Raw genomic sequence first — 12,357 nt, forward strand, 5'->3', positions numbered from 1 at the left:
TTATTTTTCTGTATTTATTATTTACAATCCTTTAGGAATGCATTTCTAATGATCAAATGAAATTTTAATGCCAGTCGAGGAGTTTTCAGCAAGGTACAGGGCTAACAATTCTTCGTCATGTTAACAAGGCTCGTGTCCTGTTTCTGTTTACATAGGTTTAATATACCAGTAAAAAAAATTTCAAGCTGATTTGTCTATCTTTTTATTCATTTTAAGCATAAATAAACAGTTACTAACGATTAACACATTCATTTGAGGTCTAAAACTGGAATTTTCACTTCAACATTCAAAATGTAAACAAAAGCTTTGTTTACATAGCGAATTGTAAGCTCTGTAACTCGCTTATAACTCAACAAATGACAATCAAATTTTGGTTGCCTATTAAAAATGCCTTAATGAAACATTGAAAACATTAAAATCGAAAAAATAATTTTTGACCAAAATCGTGACCATGCCCCTTTAATAAATCCATTCATAATGAATGTAAATATGTACAAATGCTATAATAACTTTTAACCAATGAAAAATTTATTTAGAGTTTTAGTGAATAAATGAACTGAATTAAATGACATTGATATTTTCTTTTAAATCTGTTGAATTGATTGAGTAGTAGTTATAGTTTTTAACTCTGATTTTCCTCAAACAGCTGCACTTATCAATTACTAGTAATTACTATCTTTCCCTTTTTCTAATATCGTTTAAAATATCTCATAATGTATATAATATATTATAATATAATGCTTATTAAAACACAAAACAATTAAAAAAATTAAGACTTACAAAAATAATAAAAGCAAAATAAATTATCAACAAAAGGATGAATATGGTTTATGCTTTGCCATGTAGAAAGGTAAAATTGTTGCTGTTCAGTAGCCCAGTAAAGTAAAAATATCATTTGTTTTTGGTACTGAAAGATTGATCAAAACTTTTATTCATTTTTAAAATTAAAAAAAAATCTGAACGTTTGTCTGTTGGCTGAAAATGAGTAAAAGTACATGTAATACTGGATATTAAAGATGTGCTATAAATGGAACTAAGCATATTTCAACTGTCAATATTTGTAAATGAATAATATTTCATGTCGCTAGATATCAGTTATTTACCGGGTGAATTTTGCATTGATATTTCTGTGTAGGAAGATGAAAGTTCTAAATATGTGTTTTATCGTTGTTTTTTTTACTTTTTCCTTCACCCAATAATAACATGCGAGTTATCTGACATAAACGACAAATAAAAAGATAAATACGTTATACTGGGTTCAGATTGCTGTTTATAATCTTTGTTTAGCAATATGAACTTAGCTGACATTTGCACGTGAAAATGTATCTTTTCATGTGACATAATTTTTCCCAACACAATATGAGATGTAATTCCCCTAGTGATACCGTCCCGATTGTCAGACACGTCATTCACATTAGAAAATTTTCAATTGATGTATATATAAACAAAACTGTTTAACATAAAATCAAATCATCTTGAGGATAACCCGTTTACAATTTATTCCATGAACAATATGAAGGTAATTTTAAATAATATGAGCGAAATCTATTGAATTATTTTTGAAAATATTATTATATGTACCTGTTGGTGAGATAACAAAATGTTAATCAAAATTAACAATCACGAAAAAGGTGAATCAGTGTAAGTGAATAACATTTATGGATAGCTAAGTAAGGGGTGGTCCGTTTTACAAAATACAACACAACAGATTGTTTGAGGAATTGGAATGGTAATTCATTAATACATGACAAAGTTTTATGCTAAAAAGAATGTTAAACGGTGAAGAGTACAACAAACAAAACAATACAATATCATAATTAGTTGGAAGGGATTGTGACTTATAAACAATGAGACGTTGCCACAGTCCTAAAAATACAATTTATAAAAAAAACAAAAACAAAAAAACACAGTATTGTGACTAGAATCGACCTGATAATTTGGCATATTGTATCTACGAAAAGTGTCAAATTTGAGATACTTTCCGCCTTTAGGTGCCTATTCTGCAAAAACATGAAACAGTTTAAATACAAAATTCAATACCTAAATACATAACTTTTACATAAACAATCGTGCGTGCACAATAGCCACAAATAATCTACAATGGCGGTAAATGTGAGTATAGTATCAATTATTGTTCAAATATATATATAAATTTTTGTAATATTGATTTGTTTATATTGCATATTTATTATTTTAAAAATCATAGTGCATTATACTTTGCAAACAGCCTGATAAATTTCAAATAAGTTTTACTGTTGAAAAATAAGAATGATAAGAATCATGTATTAACAATTTATGACACAATCTCTTTATGGATAACTGATATGGTGGTGCTCGGTTTGACACAATACAACTGAAGACATTGATTAAGTAATAATAATGGTCATTTATTAAATAATATAATAAATGACAAAGTACAAAATACAACATAAAGATGCCACAATGTAAACTACAACAAACCCAATACTGTTAATCAGAGGAACAATCCTCCATATATAAAACATAGATAAATAACACAGTATTGTGACTAGAATAAACAGAGAACATAAGACAATAACACATGGCAATTTCTATTTACAAAAAAGTGTCAAAGTGAACAAATGTTTAAGATATGCATTTGGTATGTGCTTTTGTAAATTTTGTTAAAAACGATTAAAGGGAAATCTTTGCGTTTGAAAAAATCCAATATATTTAATGTTTTTTAAAAGCAAATTTTTTAAATTGATCTTTGTTGCGTTGGGAAATTTTCAAAACATCTTAAACCTTTTGGGCTTTTTTACATTATCAAAATGAAAATAAAACTGACTTGGAATACTATGTGATCAGAAATTTCATAAAATGATAAAATACAAGGGGTATATCTGATTAGTTTAGATATTCAATAGATGACGCCTGTACAACATTTCAAAGAAAATTTTTAAATTATATCAAACAAAAAGATGATTTTTAATTGATTTTGACTGTTAAGAAATCTCTTCATTTTCAGGGTACATTCATTCTTTATTTATTGACATACCTCACAAGAGAGATGAATACGTCAGCATTGAATACGAACGATACGAGTGTTCAAGCTGATAATACAAGTCGGAAGAACTTAACAAAACTACACCCGAAAAGAAATCTTTGTAGCGATAATGGCGGCAATCTTATGGATATCGGAGACGTTTCCCTCTGCCCGTGGACGATGATAATTGAGGAAAACCGATTTCGACAGCCAATAAGAATAAAACAAGCAGAATGCATGTTTGAACGCCCCCTTGTGGTCCCAGGCCTGGTCTGTCGCCCTGTTTATAGGGATACTGAGGTGACAGTTTTGAACAAAAAGACCATAGAGCGAGTTCCTGTGGCATGTATTGCTGTTCCAATATGTGACTGAAACTGATGATGTATTAGCGGATTTCAAGTTACTGTATCCATGTACATAAATGCTATAAATTAGTGATAACTTATCTATGTACACTATGTATGAAATTATCTAAATTAAGCTCCAATGCAGATATCTACAAGATAAATTAGATTCCAACCTAATTTTCTAAAAAATTACAGCCCAAATGATGCGTTCTTTTAATTGTTTTCAAGTAAATATTATAATTAAGGTCTTCCGTTTCCAACGGAAGACCTTATTGTTATTGCTTTGGTAAGGTCTTCCGTTTCCAACGGAAGACCTTATTGTTATTGCTTTGTTTCTTTTTCCCTTTTCTTTTTTTTTCTTACGCTTTTTTGTACAAGCGATTTTTTGAAAACGACTTGACCGATTTTCGTGAAAGTTAAAGATCTTGTAGATATTGATTAAAACCTTATTTATATTTTTTTTATTTTAATGACGTCATTTCCGTTCGGGAGATATCGACGTTTTAGCGATTTTTAGAGGGTCAGTTTGTCCGGCTATCTCCTCCTAAACGAAAAACGATATGGAATTCAAATTTTCAGGGATTGTAGACGAAAGATTGTAGATGTGTTTAAAGGCATTTATGGTTGTCTTGCTTCAAAGGCGTCGAAGCTCGCCTGGACCCGAAAATCGAGTTTTTTTAAAAAACGACGTGATTTTGAATGGTTTTCGTTCTTTATCTCCTTTCCTGAAAATATTTTACCATAACATATAGAGCAAATAAAATTTATATTTACAAGACTTCGTTTTATATCAAGAAAAAGGGGCTGGTTTTTCAAATTAGGGGTCAAAAGGGCTCAAAAGTCTTTCTTCTATAGCACTTTACTGAGAAATATTTTGTATTATGTTTAAGAAGCAAAAATGTTTATCTTTCTCTTATAAAACTATACATTATAAAAATTTTATCATGCATTACGTAATTAGGGGTTTTTAGGGGCCAGAAGTCCAAAACTTCGATCAATTATATATCAAAAAGGACAAATATTTTGAGAAGCAATATAGAATAAAAGATGCTTAGAATGATGTTTTAAACAATATATAAATCATAAAAGATTCGTTATCTGGCCCCAATAAGGAGATAAGGGGTCGGCCCCTAAAATGTCCTATCCCAGATAGCTCAAAAACGACAAAGAATTTCTAAACACTTGTTGAACAAAATATGTTTGATATCAGAAGACCTTTCATATAATGCCAAGAAAAAGGGGCTGGCCCTTCAATTTAGGGACCAAAAGGGCTCTAAAGTCTTTCTTCAATACCACTTTACAAAGAAATATTTTGAAAAGCAATATTGAATAATAAATGCTTAGAAAGATGCGCTTGTCAATATTCAACCATCGAAATTTTGTCACATGGCCCCAATAAGGGGATAAGGGGTCGGCCCATAAAACGTATTTACAAAATAGCTCAAAAACGGCTAAGAATTTCTAAACACTTGTTGAACAAAATATATTTATAAAGACCTATCTTTTTATTTGTAGGGGCCATAAAGGCTCTGAAGTCTTTCTTTTATAGCACTTCACTGAAAAATATTTTGTTATATGTTTAGGAAGCAATACTGTTCATCTCACATTCATTTAACAATAAATTATAACTATTTTATCATGTGTTCCGTAATTAGGGTTTTTTAAGGGGTTTTAAGGGGCCAGAAGTCCAAAACTTTGATAACATAACTCAAACAGAACAAATATGCTTTAAAGCATCATTTTGAAGATAAATATAGAATAAGAATGCCGAGAATAATGTTACAATATTCAACCATCAAATTTTTTGTTGTTGCCCCGATAAGGAGATAAAGGGTCAAATATCAAAGTCAAGGTCATGTAACATTTAAAAAAATCGCACGGAAGACCTCCTCGTTGCTCGCAATGAGATCGTGTCTAGTTTATTGTTCTTATTATTAAATTTCTTCATTACTATAAACAGTGCGACATTTAACTCCGGACATGACAAAGTCCGGGCTTTTAGCTACCATTTCCGTTGGACATAGCTTACTTTTGTTTATTTATCTTGGTGGGACATTTTACTTTGATCCTATCATGTCAGCATGAATGTACACATTGCTCTAGTTTTCTTGTAATTGTCTCTCAAATATCAAAATCCCATGGGATTTTGGTGGGATTTTTCATCCCATCTCAAACCCCACCAAAATCCCATGGGAGAAAAAGTATTGTGGGATAAATTGTCCCATGTGGGAGAAAAAATCCCATCATTCATAAAAGATGGGATTAATTCTCCCATATAGGACAAAAAATCCCACATAATAAAGAAAATAGGATATATCCCATGATTTTTCACATAGGATAAATTTTCCCATATATCACAGATATCTTTCTCATGATTTCTCATAATAAATTATTTTCTTTTGTTATTTCACCTTAATTTGCACATAACATTAAACTCTGTCTCATGGCAATTGATTGGATTGATCAACAACTGTACAGACATTTCATATTTTCATCTGATATTAATCTTTTAAAGACATGTGAGATTGTATTGTGTTGATTTTTCAAAATACTGTAGTTGCATGTTTGCTATAAAATGCAGATTCTAATCCTAAATAAATAGTTATTTGGTTCTTCATTTTTAATCCATCTAATTAGACTTTCTTGTTATCTATTTCTTAGGAACTAATAATTTCTTTACATATTATATAGCTCTTTCTGGTAATTACCATAGGCGCTTCCCACCTAAAATCAGTGTATTAAAAATCCATCCGAAAAGAGATGAAGATTTCGCACAATGATGTATAGATAGTGAGCGTCTAACAGGTGCAGTTCTTTACCTGTTTACCTCAGCAGATAAGAATGACCATTGTAAATGTTGCTGTGCAGTACTAATGCAACGCTAAAAAAATACCTTATGCAGATTGTAAACAACGAAATGTTTACCCAATGATGACGTTTTTTTCATATCTAATGCTCATAAACTTCTCATATTTCTCATGTACTCATTTCTCAATGTTCCCAGTTTCCATCTTGGAGTGTAATAATTATGTTGAATTGCGAACCCGATTGTTAAATACACCCCCCCCCCCCCCTTTTAAAAGAATTCGGAATACTAGGACAATCTCATATCATGTTTCATGGATTCAGGTGCACAGAACAAGAACCACATCGTCAATAACGGCGATTGTCTACGCCGCATTGTTACCCATTGTACGGATTTTTTTTTAATAAAAGAGAGTAAAATATAACATTTGAAAAAAAATGTTTTATATTGAGTTCAAAATCATGCTTAAATAACTGTATCAAGTTTTGTAGTTTGATTAAGTCATTATAGTGAGACTGTTTGGGGTTTTTTTTCAATGTGATTGTTGTTGTTTTGATACATGTAAGAAGGTAACAAGACTTCAAATTGTCGCTAAGTTTAATAAATTTCATAAACGCTATTTCTATTGGTTGGTTGCACCGAGCTCAGCTTGAGCGAGTTTCTGTACTTGTGTACATTACCTGCATACGTGTAAGTAACAGTATATCAAATAAGTGTATTTTAAAAATACATGCACATACATAGTACAGAAGATCAAAGGTGGCAATGTTGCATACATCAACCCGTTAATTGCCAGACTGTCACCTTGATTAAAATTCTTATCCCTCGGTGGTTCGTTTTATATATACATGTAATTATATCCCCGACCGTTTAAGACTTGTTACCTGTAATTAAATCCGAGATGTACGGTTCTAGGATAACACAAAAGTGAAATTTTTGTTTAAAATTCAATTAACGGGTTACAATATTATTTCCCTATAAAAGAAATTATATATGAATTAACCATTAACCATTTACCAAATGTTTCATTTTATTTTTTGAAATCTCTCTCTCTCTCTCTCTCTCTCTCTCTCTCTCTCTCTCTCTCTCTCTCTCTCTCTCCTCATTATTTGCTTGCTTAAGTACTGCTTTAAAGTACACCAGGGACAAACGGTATCTAGACTACCTACATGTAAAGTGCGGTCAATTTTTGATATGATGGAGATCTATATGTGAAATCCTGAAAATTTAACTGCGGTCGCATGAGTACTTTTCGAGATATTTGGGGGAAACCCGATTTCACACCTTCAGAACGATTTTTAATCAAGCCGATTTGGCGCGGGATGAACTGTGGCGTCACTGGGTCAACTACTATTATATGAGAAACAAGAATATCGTATGAAAACTGTTTGTTTTCTTTTTAAACCCATATTTTATTGAACAAAAATGCCGAATTTGGAAACTTGTTAACTTTTGCTTCATGAATTTAGTCAAATCATAGGCGTAGTCACAGGGGGGGCAGCGGGGGCACTAGCCCCCCCACTTTCAGATATGGGGGGGCAAGAGTATGTCTGTGCCCCCCCCACTTAATGTCGAACAAAATCACAGCTATGTTGAAATTATATTAAACCATTATAACAGTTCTCATTTTATGGCAAATTTATTTTATTTTCAGCAACAACTGAGTAAGCATTTCTCTTGAAGTAATAGTAATGTATAGTAATTAAATCTGTCGAGACCTCTTGTGTTCGCATGTTTGGGATAGGGAGTGCGGGTCATAAATTTGACCTAAGTTTAGACGTTTCTGTTTCACTCAGCATCTGTTATCTAACAAAATTACATGAGAGGTACAAGCTGCCCCTTGTGCTGACATCTAAAAGTCATTATTTATTTGCTGTATCTCATTTCTTGTTTAACACATAGGCCGTGAAGTAAGATTTGTCAAACCTCTGGATTTTTTAATTATTTGCTGATTCATTAGTGATTATATGCTTGCAGTCTGACCATCTCTTTCAATCAGTAAGTTTTTATGATTATTTTGTTTTGTGTTATTAGCAAAATGATTAAATTGATATAGAATTAATACATCATAGATGAAACTGTTGTATAAGACCACTCATTCACGCTATTCTCTTTCAGTTTGGTTTCCAAGAATTAAGTATTGAATTATCTAAGGACTCTTCATTTTCAAACCTACATGTATAAGTTTAATAAATTTGTTTTGCATCTGAAAAGTATTCTTTATGTTTACATATATGTACTTTAGAATATATTCTTATAGCCATTCCGAATCTCATCAAGATTAGTAATTTCTACAAGATAGCTGCAGTATTGGAGATTCTGATTGTGGTATACCTGTGATGAATGTCAATCAACTTTAAATGCACTATTTGAAGTCCTCTCATTCAACTTAGACAGGGGCTTGATATTACATGTTTTACATCTTAATTTCTTTATATTACACGTTTTACATCTTTCTTGGATTTGAGCCCCCCCACTTTTAAGTTTGTGACTACGCCTCTGCAAATGTGTGACACATTTTGCATCACATGTGTATCCTATGTAGCAAATTGACAATCAATCAAGGCACTGTTGTTATAAGAAATATTTTTTGAAATATTTTTTTGTAAAAGGTAACGTGGGGGGTCTATTCCTCGTATGAGACATAAAATTCAGGCACGTAGCATCGGGGGGGGGGGGGGGGGGGGGGAGCTTGCATTTACCATGTTTACATATAAAAAATTGAATTATCATTGAGCCCCCCCCCCCCACTTTTTGGGGGAGTATGTAAGTATTAATTAAGGAAATTAAGAGTGAAATCGAAGTTACAGAAATATATCACGCCAGCTCCCGCCCCCCGCCCCCCCCCCCCCCCCCTCACGAATAAGGATATTTAAGATTTCAATTTCCCCTTTATTTTTTATTTTTTTTGCTTGCTTGTCAAGATTTTTTGGATGAGTCTGATATGTAATTTCAGGCAGGTAGCATCCTTTTTGAATTGTGGGGGGGGGTGGAGCAATCAAAAACGATGCTACCTGCCCGATATTACATCAATATTGCCCGATTATTCATTTTAATATTGATTTCGGACTATTAACAATCAAAATAGCATGCACATTTTAACAAACAATCGAGGGATTATTAATGAATCAAGGCGAAATTTAAGTCCAAGATGGCCGCATGATGAAGTTTGTCTCGTAACTTCTTTGAAAATACGATAATGGAATTTTATTTTACACTTATTTACATCCTTTGTCAAGATATTTTAAAGTTTCTTTCAGTTTTAATAATGATTCGGTGTTAGTATAACAATTTAATTTAAGCTATTTGGAGTTAAATTGCTGACTATAGCGCTCGAAAGAAAGGTGTTCTTTATTGGACAAGAAATTAAGACCAGGGACGTAATTACTTCCGAAATTATTACTTCATTATTACTTGATTGCATTTTTTAAACAAGGTTTAAATTGCTGAATTGTGAGTTTTGTCATTTTTTAAATGATAAGATAAGTAACAATTAAGGCATATTTTGAACATTAGTTTCTGTTTGATAGTCTCATGCATGATTCTTTAACCACTGATTGACGGACTATACCTGTGTATTAGCTAATGAATGCTTATTTTACACGGTCTAATTTAATTTATGTTTTAGCTGATAATAATTGAGTAGCTAATTATACACAAATCAATTTACCAGTCTAGAGGTGTGAAACCTCCTCTTTGTTCTCCAGACTCGTGTACCATGTGTATACATACCCCAGACACACACGTGTCTGGAGCAGTAGCTTCGTTAGTTTACCGGTGACATCGTCTCGGGTCATTCGTGTGTGAAGGGAGATTATGTAATCAGCAACTGAATAATGAACATCAATCTGTCCATGCAAGCATTAAAGATATCGTAATCATCGGTAAAAAAGGCGACGAGAATAGCCAAAATCCCTAAAAAGAAACTTGATTGTGCCAAAATAATTACGGATACAAATTTCTAAATCTACAATACTTAAAATAACTAGATACGTCAAAACATCAGAGCTCTATCAATTTTTTGTAATTTTTTTACTGCAAAATGGTATTTATTTTGTAAAGCTTTTTAAGGGTATTCCCTTCCTGTTGATCTCGTAACTTCTTTTCCACATGTTGAATAAGCAAATTAATCAAATAATGTTAAATATGTCGCCTTAACTATAATTATATTATGTAAGTAGAACAAATAATTTTCAATAATATCAAACTGATAGCATTCATGCCGTAAATACTCCATTTCATAGATCTTTATTTGTGATGCTAAATTATTAAATATATTATTCACCAATTCCTATATATTTGCTTTGTATATCTGTTTGTATTTTTTGTATTCATGTCGTTTTGTATGTACATGTATATCGAGAAGGTCATTGTGTACACATCACAGGTCAATCACAAGTCAGTGGATTTTGTCTAGATTTTTGTTTTCTCTCAACTTGATTAGCTAGTGATTAATTTTGTGATTAATTTTGCTGTCATTTATAAAGTATTAATTATGAAGAAATTTTGGGGAAAAATCAGCGCCGCGAGCGTGATTTGATCCCACGCTAGAACAATAGTGCTACTTACACCGCCCTCCGCGCAGCCACTGCGCCACTCCCGCTTAAGGTGTAATGGCTTTTATTTTAAATATAAGGTCAGGCTATCTTAATTTAAAAAAGGAAATAAACTGAAATTCGATTAAAGTTAAGCTAATTTTTTCTTCGGAATAATATATTCTTAAAAATATAGAGTATTTCACCCCTTGTTATGATTCTTTATTCAAAACTTATTAATAATAATTAAATTTCGATGTTTTATAGTACATGTACTACCAGGGACATTTATGTATATATATGTATCACCGGTGCTATGGACACGGAATGCATCGATCCAGCTTTTTTTCCTTGGGGAGGGGGGGGGGGTGGGTTCGGAGTGACAATTTAGTTTGCCAGGGGGTCAGAGGCATATTTTCGATATTTCTTTATGTATATTTAAATTTTCAAGGGGGTCCGTCCGGTCAATGATACGCGTTTTGTCACTGCCGGTTTAGATTTACTTTTGATACTCAGCTTAGCATTAGCTTTGAAATTCATGATCATTTATACGTTCTAATTAGAAACCAATGATATTTTTTCATTATAGCCGAAGCACTTGTTCATGTCTTGAAAATGATGCTCAAAATCACGCATGTATTGCATTTAACTTGGATTTACACGAAATAATTTAATTGAATGATCAGCCCAAGTTTGTGGGATCCCTTTTAATACAGGTTAAGAAGCCCGATAATTAACAGTGTTTTAAAACTTACGCACACTTGTATTGATTGGCAAAATGTGAATATAATAATCTTCGTTTCGGGATAGCATTGTAACGGGATTAGCAAAACCAGGCACGTTGGTGTCTCAATGGCAAAACAACTACCATTTACTTAAAATGATATATGTCGCATTGATCCACGTAAATATCTTATGCCAAAAGCTATCTGATTAATTAATTAAATAATTCATTAATATTGCTAGTAACGATTAAAGTTAACAAAATTGGTTAATAATGTTTACATTCACGTAATAAAAACTGTGTTTGTTTCGTGGAGACGGAAGACCTTAATGATAAGACAGTGTTCGGTGAAAACTTTCTCGCTTCTGAACTTCCAGTAAAAAAAAAAATAAGAACCTTAAAAATGGATGAAAAACACTCCAAAATTAATCTAAAGATTCACAATTCACTCCTTGTATGTGTCAAATTTCCATTTTATCATGCAACTTGATAAACTGGTTCACAGTTTCCAAAACTCGGAAGTGGAGTGAAGAAAAACGAGGGGAATAATTTTGTTATCATGAGCAGTAAGTACATGTTTGTTCTTAATTATTTTCTTCACCCAATTTTAGCCCCAAGCGAGTTCACCTGTGTCACGTGTTTCTGTTCAATCTGGTTTCTGCTCGCACGTGTCTTACACGTGTATATCTCCATTCTTTGTAGAACAATAGGGTGCTAATTAATATACACAGACTGACACCTGTAGATACTGCCATGTAAATTGGTAGATGCTTTAGGACAATAGGATAGTTATTAGGTATACACAGAATGTGTCTCCTTGGTCAGTTGACTTATCTATAAGGAATTCATAATGAACACAACAAAGACTTTTGATGCTACATGTAAAGCTTATTTGTAATTGACATCAACACAATATTTAAAAGTTATTAAAAAGATATTAT

This window comes from Magallana gigas, chromosome 3 (genome assembly GCF_963853765.1).
Source record: "Magallana gigas chromosome 3, xbMagGiga1.1, whole genome shotgun sequence".
Classification (NCBI taxonomy): Eukaryota; Metazoa; Mollusca; class Bivalvia; order Ostreida; family Ostreidae; genus Magallana; species Magallana gigas.